Raw genomic sequence first — 19102 nt, forward strand, 5'->3', positions numbered from 1 at the left:
TGTGAAGGTAGCGCCTCTCTTGAAAGTCATTTCAAGGATAGTATGAACAACATCAACCTGTCAAATGCTGAAATCTGTTTGAGTTTTTTTTATTTCAGAATAACTGATTCCTACAAGCAAGTATAAAGCTAGAGAACAAAAAAAAAATCTATAGCATAAACTATGAGAAAGGCTTTTTAAATGTTAAAAAAAGATTGCTAATTTTAATTAATTAGATGGGCTCGGTAAGCAATACCGGAAGGCTTGTTTTCTTTTAGAGTTAGCACAAACTTGCTTCAACAACCAATGCTTATATCTCAGTTAAAGATAATATATATGTTTCCCAGTCTGTCTTTACTTCTGTATCTTTTGAGAAACAGGTAGCTCTGCAGGCAGGATCTTCCCACTGCTGTCACAGGGGGAGGGAAATGTGTTTACAATGCTTAGAGACAGACACCATTATAAATAATCATCATCACTGTCTACCATGAATGAACTATTTATTAGGTGCTGTAAGACTGCAAAGTTATTCTCTGCCTGTGATTTGATGGGGTGGTTCAAAATACTGGTGGCACCCTTCTGGCCACTGTTAGCAATATTATTGTTCCTCCAGAAAGCGTTTCCTTCTGTTTTAGTTAATATCCTCCTGTTTTCTGTGTCTGTTTCTGCTGTCTGTGTTTAATTCTTGCCCTTGCCTCTCTCTGTGTGTGCAGTTGTTTTTATCTGTACCTCTCTTCACACCTTACCCTTTGTGAAGTCTAGGCTTCTCTAAAAGAACCATGAAATTATGCAAAACCTCCCCCCCCCAAGTCCTCTGGTCTTTCCCTCTCTCAGACAAACCCTCACACTCCTAATGAGGGACAGCTAGTAAAACTCAGCAGCTGCCTTCACTCACCCCAGATAAGCCTTTAATGAGATGCTCTGACTCCTTGGAACATTAGTCTTCCATTGTGTATTTGTGTGTGAGAGAGGGGTGGGCAGAGAGAGCCTGCTAAGGGCAAATTCCCTCAAATTCCCTCACGGGTGCAGAAGATTACAGCAAATGTCTAAGGAGCGATGCTTCCCACCAGGAAATCTGTGAAAGAGAAAGAGAGGAGAACTCTTTTACAGAATTCAAGGACAAAGATACACAGCCAAAGGGTGTGTTTCATATCTCTTGTGCTACTCCAGATATTCTCCAGAGTGCAGTTCTGTGAAAAATATACAAGAATACATCCTGTCAAGAATCCTAGTAGGATTGTTCATGCAGGGCCCTCTTCCATATTGGCATAAATCATGCCTTCCTACACTGGCTCTGCTGGAACCTCAAATAAATTTAGGCGAGCTCTTTAGCTACCAAGCTGAGATATGTGGGTGCAAATAATAGTAGTTGTGTTTCAACTGAGGAGGAAAAGAACTGTTGAACAACAGTGCCATATCTGAATGTGGCCACTGTCTTTATGCTGTACTTCCTTGTGTGTCAAGCATACAAAGATGGAATAAGTATCATCTAAATGAGGCTATGCAAGAGAAAGGGGGTTATTTATTTGGCAATATGAGTCAGGATCACACGAAACAACATATTCATCAGGCATTTTGTAGATACTCTGGTCTGGTACCCAATGACATCCAGTGGCCCTAGCACTAATTTTCCTCCCCTATATATCTTGCATTGTGCATGCTCAGTTTTTGATTGGTCACTGGAAGGTAAACGTGGATGTAATGCACAGATCTAATTGCTCTGAGAAAATACCATGTACTGAGGAAATGGGTTAATTGTGGCAGAATATGCCACTATTCTCTTTTACAGTCATAGTTTATAATAATTATATATTATTCTTTCAATGTGTAGTTTACTCCACATCTACCTCAAGTAAGGCAAAGCCTGGTAACCAGAACTCAATTTCACCCAAAATCCAGGGCTTCATGAACACCAGCTCCCATGTTGCAACTTTGTCAATTTGAAATTTTGTAGATATAGAACAGTGATTGGGTCTGGAACAGTGGTTGGAAGCCTCAACACCAGCTGTGCTGGGCAAGTTTTCTGGGAGCTTCAGCCCAAGAACATATAGGAAGCCAGAATTCGGAACCACTTGTGTGGAAAGTTAAAATAATGAGTGTGTGTGTGGAAAAAGTAGCACTGAAAATGAAAGTGTTTTTTTAAATTGAGGCTTGAAAAACAGTTTTCTATAGACATTGCAAAACAATTAGCCAGCTCTCCAGCTGAGCAAGGTCACTGTATCATAGTGTTCCTGTCAGGTAAATGTGTTTATGTTGCAATTTGTAAACATGGAGGTGGCATTTGCAGGTCTCATAGCTTACACTCTAATTACAATATTCTGGTTTTCCAAGTCTCTGGTGCAACTTTGCAAAATTATAATCAAAACAAACATTATCATCATTGTGGCAGCTTGCCATATTTGGTGTTACAAGCCCTTAGGTGCAGCAACAATAGAATTTCCTCCCCCCACACTGGTGTTCCAGGTCCCTGGAGAAAGAATTGCTTCTAAATGGAAAGGAAAACATCTGAAAGAACTATAAATATAGGGAAATAACACACATACACACAGATTCAACATTCAGATCATCACATCATCACAACATAACACACTATGCCATACACACTAGATATGAACTATAATCATGGATTTCTCTACACAGATGCAAACTGGCACAAAGCTTCCTTGGCTGGGTGAGAACATTATTTAATAATTTTTTTCATGTGTATCCACTAGTAATATTCTTAAAGGCTAAAGATTATTTTAAGGTATAATGCTTTTTAATTCTAAATAATGTATGGTAGAAATGTGCCTTTTTTACACTACAAGCTCTTGCATTTTTAGAATGTGAATTTTTTCTGTATTTTTTATGCTCCTGTGTTTTGGATTAAATTCTGACTGTATTTGCCTGCACTTTAAGTTTAGATTTCATGTATTTTAAGTCGTTTGTTCATTTAGTCGTTTAGTCACGTCCGACTCTTCGTGACCCCATAGACCAGAGCACGCCAGGCCCTCCTATCTTCCACTGCCTCCCGGAGTTGGGTCAGATTCATGTTGGTTGCTTCGGTGACACTGTCCAACCATCTCATCCTCGGTCGTCCCCTTCTCCTCTTACCTTCACACTTTCCCAACATTAAGGTCTTTTCCAGGAAGTCCTCTCTTCTCATGAGATGGCCAAAGTATTGGAGCCTCAGCTTCAGGATCTGTCCTTCCAGTGAGCACTTAGGGTTGATTTCCTTTAGAATGGATAGGTTTGTTCTCCTTGCAGTCCAGGGGACTCTCAAGAGCCTCCTCCAGCACCACAATTCAAAGGCATCAATTCTTCAGCGGTCAGCTTTCTTTATGGTCCAGCTCTCACTTCCATACATCACTACAGGAAAAACCATAGCTTTGACCATTTGGACTTTTGTTGGCAAGGTGATATCTCTGCTTTTTAAGATGCTGTCAAGGTTTGTCATCGCTTTCCTCCCAAGAAGCAGGCGTCTTTTAAGTTCATGACTGCTGTCACGATCTGCAGTGATCATGGAGCCCAGGACAGGAAAATCTGTCACTGCCTCCATATCTTCCCCTTCTATTTGCCAGGACGTGATGGGGCCAGTGGCCACGATGTTAGTTTTTTTGATGTTGAGTTTCAGACCATTTTTTACACTCTCCTCTTTCACCTTCATTACAAGGTTCTTTAGTTCCTCCTCACTTTCTGCCATCAGAGTGGTATCATCTGCATATCGGAGGTTGTTGATATTTCTTCCGGCAATCTTAATTCTGGCTTGGGATTCCTCCAGTCCAGCCTTCCGCATGATGTATTCTGCATATAAATTAAATAAGCCGGGGGACAATATATAGCCTTGTCGTACTCCTTTCCCAATTTTGAACCAATCAGTTGTTCCATATCCAGTTCTAACTGTTGCTTCCTGTCCCACATATAGGTTTCTCAGGAGATGGATAAGGTGGTCAGGCACGCCCATTTCTTTAAGGACTTGCCATAGTTTGCTGTGGTCCACACAGTCAAAGGATTTTGCATAATCAATGAAGCAGAAGTAGATGTTTTTCTGGAACTCTCTGGCTTTCTCCATAATCCAGTGCATGTTAGCAATTTGGTCTCGAGTTCCTCTGCCCCTTCGGAATCCCGCTTGTACTTCTGGGAGTGCTTGGTCCACATATTGCTGAAGCCTACCTTGTAGGATTTTGAGCATAACCTTGCTAGCATGTGAAATGAGTGCAATTGTGCGGTAGTTGGAGCATTCTTTGGCACTTCCCTTCTTTGGGATTGGGATGTAAACTGATCTTTTCCAGTCCTCTGGCCATTGTTGAGTTTTCCAAACTTGCTGGCATATTGAATGTAGCACCATAACAGCACCATCTTTTAAGATTTTAAATAGTTCTGCTGGAATGTCATCACCTCCACTGGCCTTGTGGTTAGCGAGGCTTTCTAAGGCCCACTTGACTTTACTCTCCAGGATGTCTGGCTCTAGATCAGCAACTACACTGTCTGGGTTGTCCGGGATATCCAAATCTTTCTGATATAATTCCTCTGTGTATTCTTGCCACCTCTTCTTGATGTCTTCTGCTTCTGTGAGGTCCTTTCCATTTTTGTCCTTTATCATGTCCATCCTTGCACAAAAGGTTCCTCTGATATCTCCAATTTTCCTGAACAGATCTCTGGTTTTTCCTTTTCTGTTATTTTCCTCTATTTCTTTGCATTGTTCATTTAAGAAGGCTCTCTTGTCTCTCCTTGCTATTCTTTGGAAGTCTGCATTCAATTTTCTGTAACTTTCCCTATCTCCCCTGCATTTTGTTTCCCTTCTCCTCTCTGCTATTTGTAAGGCTTCCTTGGACAGCCACTTTGCTTTCTTGCATTTCCTTTTCTTTGGGATGGCTTTTGTTGCTTCCTCCTGTACAATGTTACGAGCCTCTATCCAAAATTCTTCAGGCACTCTGTCCACCAAATTGAGTTCCTTAAATCTGTTCTTCACTTAAACTGTGTATTCATAAGGGATTTGGTTTAGATTATACATGAGTAGCCCAGTGGTTTTTCCTACTCTCTTCAGTTTAAGCTTGAATTTTGCTATGAGAAGCTGATGATCAGAGCCACAATCAGCTCCAGGTCTTGTTTTTGCTGACTGTACAGAGCTTCTCCATCTTTGGCTGCAGAGAATATAATCAATCTGATTTCGATATTGCCCATCTGGTGATTCCCATGTGTAGAGTCGCCTCTTGTGTTGTTGGAAAAGAGTGTTTGTGATGACCAGCTTGTTCTCTTGGCAAAATTATATTAGCCTTTGCCCTGCTTCGTTTTGAATTCCAAGGCCAAACTTCCCTGTTGTTCCTTTTATCTCTTGACTCCCTACTTTGGCATTCCAGTCCCCTAGAACGAGAAGAACATCTTTCTTTGGTGTCAGTTCTAGAAGGTGTTGTAAATCTTCATAAAACTGTTCAATTTCAGTCTCCTCAGCACTGGTGGTTGGTGCATAAACTTGGATTATTGTGATGCTGAAAGGTCTGCCTTGGATTCGTATTGACATCATTCTATCATTTTTGAGATTGTATCCCATTACAGCTTTACCCACTCTTTTGTTGACTATGAGGGCTACTCCATTCTTTCTACAAGATTCTTGCCCACAATAGTAGACATGATAATCATCTGAGTTGAATTCACCCATTCCTGTCCATTTTAGTTCACTGATGCCCAGGATGTCAATGTTTATTCTTGCCATCTCCTGTTTGACCACCTCCAGCTTCCCAAGGTTCATAGAGCTTACATTCCAGGTTCCTATGCAATATTTTTCTTTGCAGTATCGGACTTTCCTTTCACTTCCAGGCGCGTCCACAGCTGAGTGTCCTTTCGGCTTTCGCCCAACCACTTCATTAGCTCTGGAGCTACTTGTACTTGTCCTCCGCTCTTCCTCAGTAGCATGTTGGACGCCTTCCGACCTGAGGGGCCCATCTTCCAGCGTCATATCTTTTAGCCTTTTGTTTCTCATCATGGGGTTTTCTTGGCAAAGATACTGGAGTGGAATTGACGGTTCCTACTCCACGTGGATTGCGTTTAGTCGGAACTCTCCACTATGACCTGTCCGTCTTGGGTGACCCTGCACGGCATAGCCCATAGCTTCTCTGAGTTGCTCAAGCCCCTTCGCCACGACAAGGCAGCAATCCATGAAGGGGCCACCTATATTTTCATGGATGTAAGACTTTTGGATGTTTTCAAACTTGGAAGTATTTTTATGTGTATGCAGCACAGAAGTAATGAACACAAATAAAACTTGTAAAATTATACAATCTGATGTTGCCTGGAATCATTGCAACAGTGAAAAGATATACCTTAATACAGTACCCAGATGAATGATGATATTATTGGAAAAGTCTGAATTCATTCTGGAATTAACGCTTAATTGGGATAAATGTCTGCTGTGACAAACACCAGCTTCTGATTTTTCCCTTGTTGTTGTAGTTTAGTCATTTAGTTGTATCCGACTCTTCGTGACCCCAGGGACCAGAGCATGCCAGGCCCTCTGTCTTCCACTGCCCCCCGGAGTTGGGTCAAATTCATGTTGGTAGGTTCAATGACACTGTCCAACCATCTCGTCCTCTGTCGTCCCCTTCTCCTCTTGCCGTCACACTTTCCCAACATCAAGGTCTTTTCCAGGGAGTCTTCTCTTTTCATGAGATGGCCAAAGTCTTGGACCCTCAGCTTCAGGATCTTTCCCTCCAGTAAGCACTCGGGGTTGATTTCCTTTAAAATGGATCGGTTTGTTCTCCTTGCAGTCCAGGGGACTCTCAAGAGCCTCCTCGAGCACCATAATTCAAAAGTATCAATTCTTCGGCGGTCAGCCTTCTTTATAGTCCAGCTCTCACTTCCATACATCACTACACGAAAAACCATAGCTTTGCCTATGCAGACCTTTGTCGGCAAGGTGATTCCTCTGCTTTTTAAGATGCTGTCAAGGTTTGTCATTCCTTTCTTTCCAAGAAGCAGGTGTCTTTTAATTTCGTGTCTGCTGTCCCCATCTGCAGTGATCATGGAGCCCAATAAAGTAAAATCTGTCACTGCCTCCATATCTTCCCCTCCTATTTGCCAGGAGGTGATGGGACCAGTGGCCAGGATCTTTCTTTTTTTTAATGTTGGGCTTCAGTCCATTTTTTGCACTCTCCTCTTTCACCCTCATTACGAGGGTCTTTAATTCCTCCTCACTTTCTGCCATCAGAGTGGTATCATCTGCATATTGGAGGTTGTTGATATTTCTTCCGGCAATCTTGATTCTGGGTTGGGATTCATACAGTCCAGCCTTGTCGTACTCTTTTCTCAATTTTGAACCAATCAGTTGTTCCATATCCAGTTCACGTTTAGTCAGAACTCTCCACTATGACCTGTGCACAGCACAGCCCATAGTTTCTCTGAATTACTCAAGCCCCTTCACCACAACAAGGCAGCAATACATGAAGGGGTAGCAATCTGTGAAGGGGATTTTTCCCTAGAGTTCTATAAAGTTCTGTAGGGCTCTTAGAGAGATGTTCAGACATCAGAATCCCTGATGACAGACTGTTCTGGGACTCTTTGAAGAGAACAGCTGATCAATGAAAATAACAAATAGGTAGGTCGGTAGGCAGGCAGGCGAACAGACAGGTACTCCTTGGGTTCTGTTTTTACATGTGGAAACAAGACATCAATATTTTGTTTCTTCTCACCTAGCTAGTTGCGAGAAATCAATGAGAGTTTTCACATTTCTTTTTTTTAAAATTTCAAAAACAAATACAAAAATGCGAAATACTCACTAAACCACCGTGCACCCCCCATGGGACCCCTTGGAACAATACTTTTAATACAAACTTCCTTTCCAAAATTGTATTGATTGTTGTTTAGATGCTTTCTCCTTTCCTTTCACTAATACAAATTCAACAAATCTACCCCAAATAGCATAAAAATATTTGAACTTATTTCCTCTCTTTTTATCCTAACTTCAGTAGTCAATTTATCCTTTAATGCAATATCCCATACTTCATTATACCAATCTTCTAATTTAATATCATTTTTATCATTCCAGAATCTAGGTATTAATATTCTAGCACATGTCATAAAATTGGAAATCAATTCCTTTTAACAATAATCAAGTTCTATCTTATCAAAAATTGGTGACAAAGCAATTTTAGAATTGAATTCAATATCTTTTCCAAATATATCACATATTTCCTTAAAAATCAGTTTCCAAAATTTCTGAATCAATTTACAATCCCACCACATATGATAATTCGTGCCAATTTCTTCATCACATTTTCAATAAGCCTTGGAGTAGTCTGAATTTATTATATTCAATTTCACAGGAATCATACACCACCTTAAACTAATTTTAAAATTTTCCCTATATTTTTACCAACATTAATCTCAAAACTCTCATCCTCCATATTTTTATCCAATCCTCTGTTTTAATTTCTGTCTTTAAATCATTTTCCCAAATTGATTTCAAACCTCCTGTTTCTGTTGTTTTTTCCTCTTGTTCCAAAATTAGGTTATAAATTCTACTTACTACTCCCTTCGTCAAAGCATCTTTCTGCATGTCTTCATGTGATGGTAGAAATTGTTAGTACTTAGTACATTCTCTATATGTGTATTAGTTTTCAACCATTTATTTGTCCAACTATCTAACTGGATATAATTATACCATAATAATTTATTAGTTTGAAGTTTAATTATAATCTGATCCTTTGATCTCATTTTAATCATCCAGTCCTTCAATCTGGCAACTTTTTTGTCCTTAAATATATCAGCTAAACCCTTCAAGTTTGCTGGGAAATTTTCTATTTTGATCACTAATTTTAGTGGTGAAGTAAAGGGACATAACTTCTTTTTATTTTTGTTCCAGATATTTAACATGTTTCTTTAAAAAGGTTGTTCACTTGATTTATTGCATTTCTTTTTACTACATTGAACAAATATTTTTCAATATTCCCATTTATTTCTGAGGATTCCATATCCCACCAAATTAACCTTACTTTATTGTATATTATAGTTTCAATTTAGAATACTCCTGCAATGTATCTTTAATATCGCTTTTTAGTTTATTAAAATTTTTCTCCTTTAATTTTTGTGTCACTTTAACCATATTTATACCTAAATATTTAATATAATTACACATTTTGAAACCATATTTATTTACAAATGTTTCTTGTTCATGTTTATTATAGTTAAACATCATTATTTGTGTTTTCCCCAAATTTTTCTAAATGATTTTTAATATTACCCATACTTTCTAATGGGATTTTAATGGTCAATAATGAGTCATCAGCAAATAAATTAATTTTAATTGTATCATTTTTTCCTAATCCTTTAATTAATTCATCATTTCTTACTGCATTAGCTGGTAGTTCTATAACCATACAAAACAATATTGGTGAAAGTGGACAACCTTCCTTGTACCTCGGCCTAGAAAAATCCACTCTGTTAAACCATCATTAACTATTACTTCTGAAGTATTATCTGAATATAATTGGTCTATAACCCCTATAAATCTTCTACCAAATCCCCATTCCACACAAAGGCCTAATATTAATTGGTATAGTTATTACTAAAACTAGAAAAAAGGGAACAGAAAAAAATTGATATGAATGAATGAGGAAAAGAGAGGAGAAAAATAAAATTAAGGAGAATTAAAAGATTTGGAAGGGGGAAAAACAACAGTTGGTCCATCTTCTAGCCCTTCAGGAATCTAGTCCTTTCTTCTTCAACCTTCTGTTTTTTTACTTGAAGTCGGTGTTAACTCCTGACTTTCCTCTTCTTCCTGCCAGAGTTTCCACACTTTCAACAGGTCTTTGCCTTCATCACAAGAGTAGATTTTAAACAGAACCTGGTTTTTTGAAATTTTCCAAAAAACCAGAATGACCCCATTGATATTTGAGATTTTTTAAATCAAAACTGCTGTAACAGATTTCATAGATTTTCTCCAATTCAAAGAGTCATTGCATAAATCTTGGAAAATCTGCAGCTTAGTGCCCCTATAGACCATTTGGTCTTGTTTTTTGTTTAATTTCTCTCATAAATTGTTCTTTCTTTGTATAATTAAAAAACTTCACCACCATTGGTCTTGTTCTTGGGCTTTTGGGATTACCAACAAAATGAGCTCTTTCTATGTCCTGTTCATCCAAGTATTGTGTACCCATTATGGAGTTATGGAGTGCTCACGACCTGGGGTTCAATCCCAGGTAACCGGCTCAAGGTTGACTCAGCCTTCTATCCTTCCGAGGTCGGTAAAATGAGTACCCAGCTTGCTGGGGGGGGGCAATGTGTAGCCTGCATAATTAACTTGTAAACCGCCCAGAGAGTGCTTGAAGCGCTATGGGGCAGTATATAAGCAGCACGCTTTGCTTTGCTTTTGCTTTTAACCCACATTATAATTTCTTTTTTGAGGTCTTGTCCATGCTGCAATTGAACTTTCATTATTTTAATATTGTACCTTCTGGATTTATCTTCCAGATAAATCAACTTTTTGTTTGTTTCACTGTTCCTCTCATACATCGTGTTTATCCTGCTTACATTTGTTTGTGCCCTGTCTCCCAGCTCTTTAACTCTCTGTTTAACATTTTTCAACTCCTGTGTCATTCCTGAAACTTGGTCTTGAAGCTTATTAATGCTCGTTTCAATAGACTTGGCTCATCTCTCTGCTTGCTCGAACTCCTGACTCATTTTACAAGACATGTTCTTCACAATCTGCATCATTTCATCCATTGTTTCCTGTTTATTTTGTTTATCTTCAGGTTGGGCTGGTGAAACTACCCTAGTCAAGCATTCCAAACTGCGATCTGATGGTTTGTCAAAAGTTTTAACTAAAGCTTTATCTCTTGTCCAAGCAGGAGTTTTAACAGCCTTTTCTTTCCTCTTTGGCATAGAGAACAATAATTAGGAGTGAATATTGTTGAGAGCTTTTCATTAGAAGCAGGGCTCTAAAAACTCTAACAGCTTATCAGACTCAAAAGCGAAAGCAGTATTCGACTTTAAATCAACACAGTCTTTAGAGAATTTAACTAGATGTAGACATTCCTTATTTTTCCCTCCAAAGGTCTGTGCAGAAAAAAAAATAGTCTTCAAAAGGAAGAAATGGATTTTAAAAGTTGTTTACCATGTCAGCGATGTGGAGGTTCAGTTCTTAGCTGCTCATCCCTCCCGAGCAGAAGTGACGTGAGTTCTCACATTTGTGAGGATGTCTTTTACTCAATTTTGCAAAATTGTGGAAGATGCTACCTTTTGTATGACCTTGCACAATTTAAGAGCATCGGATGGGTTGTTTGTGATTTTTGAAGAGACACCCTCTCCTTCTGTATTTATGCTGTCTATCTGTATGCTTTGATTCACTAAAGAAAGAAAAAATGCTCTTTCTATGTAGAAACACTCTGTGCAAATTGCAGAAACCTGGATAAGGGGGAAAAAGTCTCATTCCCACTTTGGAGGTGACAACATCTTAAAGGGATTAGCAGTTTCTCAACAGTCTGTATTCATATGACAAGACAGCCTCTCTCATTGAGAACAAGCACTTCTACGAGAATTCTTCATAACCCTATTACTCACAGGGCACTTGTAGTATGTAAACAAAAGCAAAGTTAACCTATGTCCTGTTTTCTTTTCCTTTATATGCAAGTATAGCAACAACAAATACAAATTATTTACTTTAGCAGTAGAATTTTGTTAGTTTTTCAGATTTCGTGCTGAGAAGCCAGAGCATCCCATTGCTCATGCACTGTGAGCCATAAGGGGAGCAATGAGCTGCATTGTGAAGGGCCAGTGTGAACTCCTACACACATTTTTCTCAGTGCCTTTCATTATAAACACAAGAGCTCATGCCTGCTTTCCTAAGACTGCTTCTCTCTCAAGTGGAAGGTGCCAAGCCAGCTTGTAATGTGCTCAGCTTCATGTGTGCATGTCTGAGAGAGACAAAGACAGACACCGCAGCTAGCTTCAAAAGCAGACAACAGTATGACTTGAAATATCACAATATACTTATCACAATGCCTTTCAGAAGGTAAGAGATATTTGAGAAATTTGCTCTGTCAAGATGTTTTTGTTTTGTTTCAAAGAGATCTACCCAATCCGTGTCACCTGGAACAAACACAGAGTTGGACTCAAGCTGGCATAAGAAAATCATGCCTTCTCAATTTCATCATCCATTCTACAAAAGGAAACACAGGTGCTCGAAATATGTGCATATCTGAAAAAATGTGGAAAAGTCACTCAGTACATTTCTAAAATGTACACAAACACACACTTAAGTTGGTGGGACATGTAACCTTTTGAAAAATGCACATATCTATTTTGTGGCAGAGGAGAGGGAAAGAGAGAAAGGATAGCTTCAGTTTGAAAATACTGTATGGAGAGAAATGGACAAGAATTTTTCACTGGAGATCCTCCTCATCCATTCTCCTTGTTGCCATAGTGGCCAACCAGATGTAAAATATAGAAGCCAGCATAGAGTCAGTAGTCCCCTCCTGCTGTTAATTCCTATACTGTGGGCCTGTCCACACTGGCATATAGATCAATATATCGATTGCTGTTGATATGGTTTGGTATGAACCAAATAGCAGCATCCATGTGTGTTTCTACTTAAATCAATCAATCCTGCCCCTTTAAGAGCTGTCACACACCTTTCTGGCACAGTGCTAGGGCATGTATTCTTTTTGGTACAGTTCAAAGTAACCCTAATTACCTCATACAGCTTGTGTGGACAGTTAGTTTGCACCCAGATGGAATTGTTGGTGTTATTAGAGGCATCAACCCTGTGATGTAATAGGTGGCTCGTGACATTAAAAGGGAGAATGGATAAATCTCCTCTATTTTCAACATGTTTAAAATATTTTTCCCTAACTGATGCAGCACAGTTCTAATACTATGCTAAGTAGGTGCATTTCTCTTTCAGTATGCTACTTAATTTATTTAATAATAACAAGAAAAGAAAGCCACTGCGGCTGGCTGAATGACAGCTGTGAGAAAAGGTAGGGAAGGGAGACTCCGTGGGCTCCATATTTCAACAAAAGCTTCAGATATTTTCTTTCTCTAAATATTGATGTGCAGTAAGTTGCAGAAAATACAAGGCAGAGGGCGTTCCAGTTATGAACAATACACATTATTTATTTATTTATGTAATATATATAACCCATCTTTTTCTCAATGCTATATCCCAAAGTGGTCTTGTGCAATATGATGAGCTTAAGTGCATTTCCACTTAAGTTATAGTACTAATATCTGATTGAATATATTAGTTTAAATTCTCATATGTTAATTTAATGCAACAACGTCCTTTCTTGTGGAGAATGATCTCCTTCTGGGTGTTTCTTGTCTTTCTTTTGGATGATGTCCAGCCTCCTTTTTGGTGATGGAGCACTGGGCACCCTACGTTTCTACTCAGCAAAGTCTCAAGAGATTTAAAGAGATCTGTGAATGGGCAACTTGTCAGCCCCCAATCAAATGACATTGACAGCACGAACTGGGGCAAGTTTCCTTCCTGTCCTTCGACCTTCAAGGTGCCACTGCTGGCTACTGCTGGGTGAGTACCAACATCCATTCAGGTTGTTCAGATGGATTCCTTTATACATTGAGGGAGGGTGATTGAGAAAGCCACTAGGTAGAATGAGGCTGATGCTTCAGGCTAGAGATTTTTGATGGCCAAAAGAAGTCACAACATAGTTACTTTATTTGGTATTTTACTGCCTAGGGTAAAGATAGCTGGGGGCGGGGGGGCTATATGACGTGTGCCCAACAATTGGGTGGCCTTTGGATCCTATGCATCTTGACTTCTGTGTGGAAGGGATACTAGTCAGGTAATGAAATGTTCTGCCTTAGCAAAATGTCCCCAGGTAGCACAATGGTCTTGGCTACATATCTCAAGCCACACGCCCATGATACACTCATCCTTGATTGCCAAATCCCCCAACCAACCCCACCATCATCATGTTTAGTATCAAGTTGAGGGATCAGGGCTATGTTGGTGTAAATTACACAGCCTAAGGAGTGAGGTGTTGCCAGAAGACATCTGTAACTGGCAATTCACAGAAATGTCTCCTTTAATATTTTTTAAAGCATTACATCTCAGCTGGCAGAATAAGGACTTTGTTGAGTAAAGATTTGTAGACATTGTCTTCATTTTACCAGCTGTTACCAAAGCAGTCAAGTCATGAAGATGCTTCTATGAATCAGCCTCAGATCTATAATTATCCTGCTCTCCTCAGAAAGATACCATCAGTGAGATCCTTTAGATTTTGTTCATCTGCAACAATCATCCACTCCTGGCTAGGGATGGTAGGAGCTGTAGGTTCTAGAAACTCCTGGAGGGCCACCCCAACACATCCCATCCTCATGATCGGAGTGCATAAATACAGAGTGTCAGCTGGCCCAAATAAGCAGAATTTATAGAGTGTCAGCTGGCCCAAACGAACGCTTGTGCATAAGTCCATTTCCACAACTCTCAACATTGTGCTTGCGATGGCAAAGGAACTCTTGCCTTACATAAGGTTTTGCTGAAATGAGGCTACACAAACATACAGTTGGCAGCAACATCTGTTGTTTAATCTGGCATGCCCACTTCCCCCAAAAGACGTCCAGCAGACTAGCAGCTGAACACCTGCATAGACAAAGATTCATTTTCCTCTGTTCTTTTTTTGGTCCGACTCAAACCATATCCTGTTCATATGCTTGTGTTTTATTTAACCCAGGTTCCTTAATGAAGGAGGAGGAGGAGGAGGAGGAAGAGAAAGCCCCCTGACCCTGTGTTTGATCTTCCTCCTGAATCTACTTGCAATTGGCCTCAGTCATCTGACACTTTGAATTCAGATTGTTTCAAAGGCTGAGGACCTGGTTACTCTTTTGTAATAGCTCTCAAAGTCAAGAAGGACCATGTTGCCATGCGTAGGTACCATAGCTTACACAGTTTTGCCAATAGTGACCAAAAAAGTTTCATCTTTCTATTTATTTAACCACTCATATTTGATTGATGACAACTACTATTTATTTTGGCTTCTTTTGCTTTTCAGTTTCTATTTGAATAAAATGTGTTCATTTTAAAAGCAAGATAATGTCTATTCCATTGCTGTTCAGCCAAGAATAGGGCTGAAAAGCCTTTGGAAACAGGGAAAGTGTTGCTTCACCAGCAGACAGAGAGGTCTACCAGATGGCCACACACATACTCGAAATGCTCAGTGTGTCACTGGAAACCTTCACTGGCTTCTTTGACTAGAGATGCGCCCTGTGAAAATGTTTTTATTTTTCATGTACCAGTCCTTTCGCTTTACACCGAAGAGAAAGCCTCAGTCAATGGCAAACCAATTCTGAGTTTCCAATTCTTGTTTCCCCATTTGTGTTCTGACACTCCAAAAGCCCCTCAACCCCCTTAAAAATTACTCCAAAAAAAGCAGTGGCAAGGCAACGGAGAAGTAATGTGTTCCAAAAGCAGACAACTTTGTATAAGAAAGAAAAATAATCATCCAACCTACATAGGCACTGTTTTATGTTATCATATCATCATTAACAACAGCAACAACACTGATCATAGCAAAGTCATGCAGGGGATGGATAAAGAGGATAGAGGAAAGCTCTTTTCCCTCTCACGCAATACCAGAACCAGGGGACATCCACTCCTATTGAGTGGCGGGACAGTGAGAACAGACAAAAGAAAATATTTATCCAGCGTGTTGTTAATCTGTAGAGTTCCTTGCCACAGGATGTGATGATGGCATCTGGCCTAGATGCCTTTAAAAGGGGATAGGACAGATTTCTGGAGGAAACTTCCATTGCAGGTTACAAGCCATGATGGGGATGTATAATCTCCAGGCTTAAAAGGAAGATACAGTAGTGCCTCACTTAACAATTACCTCGTTAAACGACAAAACCGCTTGATGATGAAGTTTTTGTGATCGCTTTTGCAATAGCAAAATGATGTTTTGATAGGGAAAAATTGCTTAACGATGATCAGTTCTCTGCTTCGGGAACTGATTTTTCGCTAGATGATGATTTTAAAAGCTGATTGGCAGCTCTAAAATGTCCGCCCGCTGTGCAAAATGGCTCCCCGCTGTGTTTTAGTACGGATTCCTCGCTTTACAGGGACCAAAAATGGCTGCCCTATGGAGGATCTTCGCTGGGCGCTGAGGTATTTAGCCCATTGGAACGCATTGAACTGGTTTTCAATGCATTTCAATGGGCTTTTTCATTTCGCTTGATGAGGATTTCGCTTAACAGCAATTTCAATTGAACGAATTATCCTCGTCAAGCGAGGCACCACTGTACCTCCAAACGCCAGATGCAGGGGAGGGGTATCAGGAGACAGTTATCTAGTTGTCTCATGTGCTCCCAAAGGCACCTGGTGGGACCACTGTGAGATACAGGAAGCTGGACTAGATGGGCCCTTGGCCTGATACAGCAGGGCTCTCCTTATGTTCTAAAATCATTCAAATAAGGAAAGTGCCCCTCACACATGAAAGCAATAGCAACATTTAAAACACAGAGTCTCTCCTCTCCCAAAAATCAAAAACAGCAAGCAAGTAATAAAATCAAAATACAATTTAATCCATCCATCCACAAACCAACACTTCTAGAAAACAAGCAAATTTCCACTGGTTGCTATTTCTTCTCTTTGGCGAGTCCAGTAGGTATCAGTAGGCAGGCCAGGCAGTAGCAAAAATAATCCAAGAAAGGAAAGGAACAAAAATGGTCAAGCAAGCTTGGGCGACATCCCCAAGTACATGGAGGAGGATGTTAAAAATAATAATAATCCCATTGAGGCATGCTGACACAGGCAGTCTGCCTGGCAGCAGCACAAATAAAGAAATGGAGGGGAACAGCCACACCATCAAGAAAAATGGAAAATAAGGTAAGGATTCAAGACACAGCAGGCAGGCAGGCAGGCAGGCAGACAGGCAACAACCTGGAGCTCAGGACATGGTCATCCCAGAAGGATTGACTAAAACAAAGAGCACCTCTCATTGTGCTGCAGTCCCTTTTAGAGATTCAAAATGGCTGTTCGCCCTGGAGATTCATATGGGTGCTGACAACCTCTGGGAAACTACATGCTATTGGATGAAAATTTCTTAGGTGATATGGCAAAGAGTGAAAGGGTACTGAAGGGTTACATGAAAAGGGAACAAGAAACATGCAATTTCTGTGTATCCTTCTTTTGTAATCACAAACTATTTTGTTTTTAAAGACTCTCTTTGAGTAGTTGCTGTGATCACATGAATTACAGGAAGTACTTATCCCATCCCAAGACTCCGATCGGTTGATGGTGTTGCTGCAGCACTGGAAGAGGCGGAAGCAGGATCCACATATATTGGCTGTGGAGGATCTCAAGTCCCTTTGTTCCCCCATCGTATCATTACCTTATTGATTTACATTCTATAATGCTTGCCTCCTCCCCATCTTAGTCTTACAAACAACATTCCCTCTAATTTTCTGACAGCGCTGGGTGGGGGCCACAACAAGAAACAAATGTGCAGCAACACTGACTGTGGCTGTGTATCACTGAAACAGTGCTGTGTGGCCACACACCCATGCAGCTTAGAGGGAACATTGCTTACAACACAAAAGGTTGTGCTGGTTGAACTACCTTGAATAGACCTCATATTCTCTGTTTTCAGAAGCTAAGCAGGTTCAAGCCTGGTTAGTACTTGGGTGGGAGACTCCAAAGCATAACCAGGGATCTTCAATAAGGCTTGCCAAAATGGATAGTACTGAGCTAGATAGACAAAGGATCTGACTTCGGCATAAGACACCCTCCAATCTTCCTTCCTAAGGTCACCTAAAGTTCCATGGCTAAATGGAGACTAAATCCTGGATCTTCTCAATCCAACATTCTAACTACTACATCACACTGGATCTACCACGCAGATCCATCAAAAATCTGGAATCCACTAGTCATGGAGTGTGTGCAGCAATTAGTGTGGGTTGCCTATTGAATATACACTAAGCACACAGGTAGCATGATTTAAAAGTATAAATTTATTAAATATAATCCAGTAAATTGCAGCTGGTTCAAGTTAGCTTTAGATTCCCGACAGATTACTCATCTAAGCACTGGACTCGAAGCAGATCCAAAAGGTTTTTAAACACAGATTGTGCAGATTTTTAAGAGTGCGGTGGACACTGTATTAATTTCACTGTCAGCTGCACCAATGACTATGGGTTACAATCCACGTTATTCTACTGTTGTATTCTGAAATATTACTCACATGTATATTGAAATATTACTGAAAATGCTTTAGCGCAGCCTGGTGGACAAAGGTAGGCAATTATTTAGAATCCAGAAAGAGATGCTCCTTAAAAAAAAAAAAAAACAATCTTTCCCTTGTTGCAACTTTCTTCCTTTACTGAGAGGACATAATTGTGGAACAGTCTGAGTGTTCCTGAATCCTGCAAATCTCTGAAGCCATGAAGTTTGTATTTACACATGTGAATGCTAGCAAAGTTTTCTCAGGAGAGAAAGGATCTCCGCCACACATCAGCCAAGAAGCTGCTGTCAGCCAGATGTCAAACTGGGTGACTTAAGATTCCACTGTGAATATACTGGTGAATAAATGGTCTAAGAAGGGGGAGACACTTGGATAAGAGTTACCAACCCAGATCCAAATCCATCTTCAACTTTCTGCCTATGCAAAACCACATGAATTACAGGAAGTAATAAGGAACTTTGAATGGGATAAAAACAAATTGTGATGCATTGTCTGCTTTGTTTTGTCCCTCATAATCTGAAGTTTTCTGTTAAATATACAAAGAGGTATGAACACGTTTATCAAAACATGAACGAAATGAACTTACCAATCACTCCTAAGTATTTCTGAGAGATGCGTGTACATAAAACTGAGACATAACGTATGTGGCACGACAGGTCACATTTACTTCTTTATGTACCATGCAATCATATTACCCAAGAATAGGGATTAACCACTGCGCCCTGCAACATGAAGGATCTAGTTTCACATCTACCAGATCCTTATGGGAAGCTCCCAAGCAGTAGGCACTCTCTCATTCATGTTTCTCAGCAACTAGCATCAGAAGCAGTAGGTTCTGCTTCTGGAAGTAATAGGCAGCCATTGTGACTAGCCAATACTAGTATTCGCCATGAATTTGAAGGCAACATATACATTCTCTATGAAATTATGGAATTTCCCTTTCAAGCCCTGGG

General features: G+C 40.0%; 1 long non-coding RNA gene across 1 annotated transcript; it reads left to right on the forward strand.

Annotated features, from left to right (window-relative positions):
* Positions 1-12841: 12841 nt before the first annotated feature.
* LOC144588833 (uncharacterized) lies at positions 12842-15005 on the forward strand. The gene is made up of 2 exons (XR_013544556.1): positions 12842-13480; positions 14646-15005. It is a non-coding gene; the product is annotated as an uncharacterized LOC144588833 (long non-coding RNA).
* Positions 15006-19102: the final 4097 nt, after the last annotated feature.

The sequence above is a fragment of the Pogona vitticeps genome, chromosome 4 (genome assembly GCF_051106095.1).
Source record: "Pogona vitticeps strain Pit_001003342236 chromosome 4, PviZW2.1, whole genome shotgun sequence".
Classification (NCBI taxonomy): Eukaryota; Metazoa; Chordata; class Lepidosauria; order Squamata; family Agamidae; genus Pogona; species Pogona vitticeps.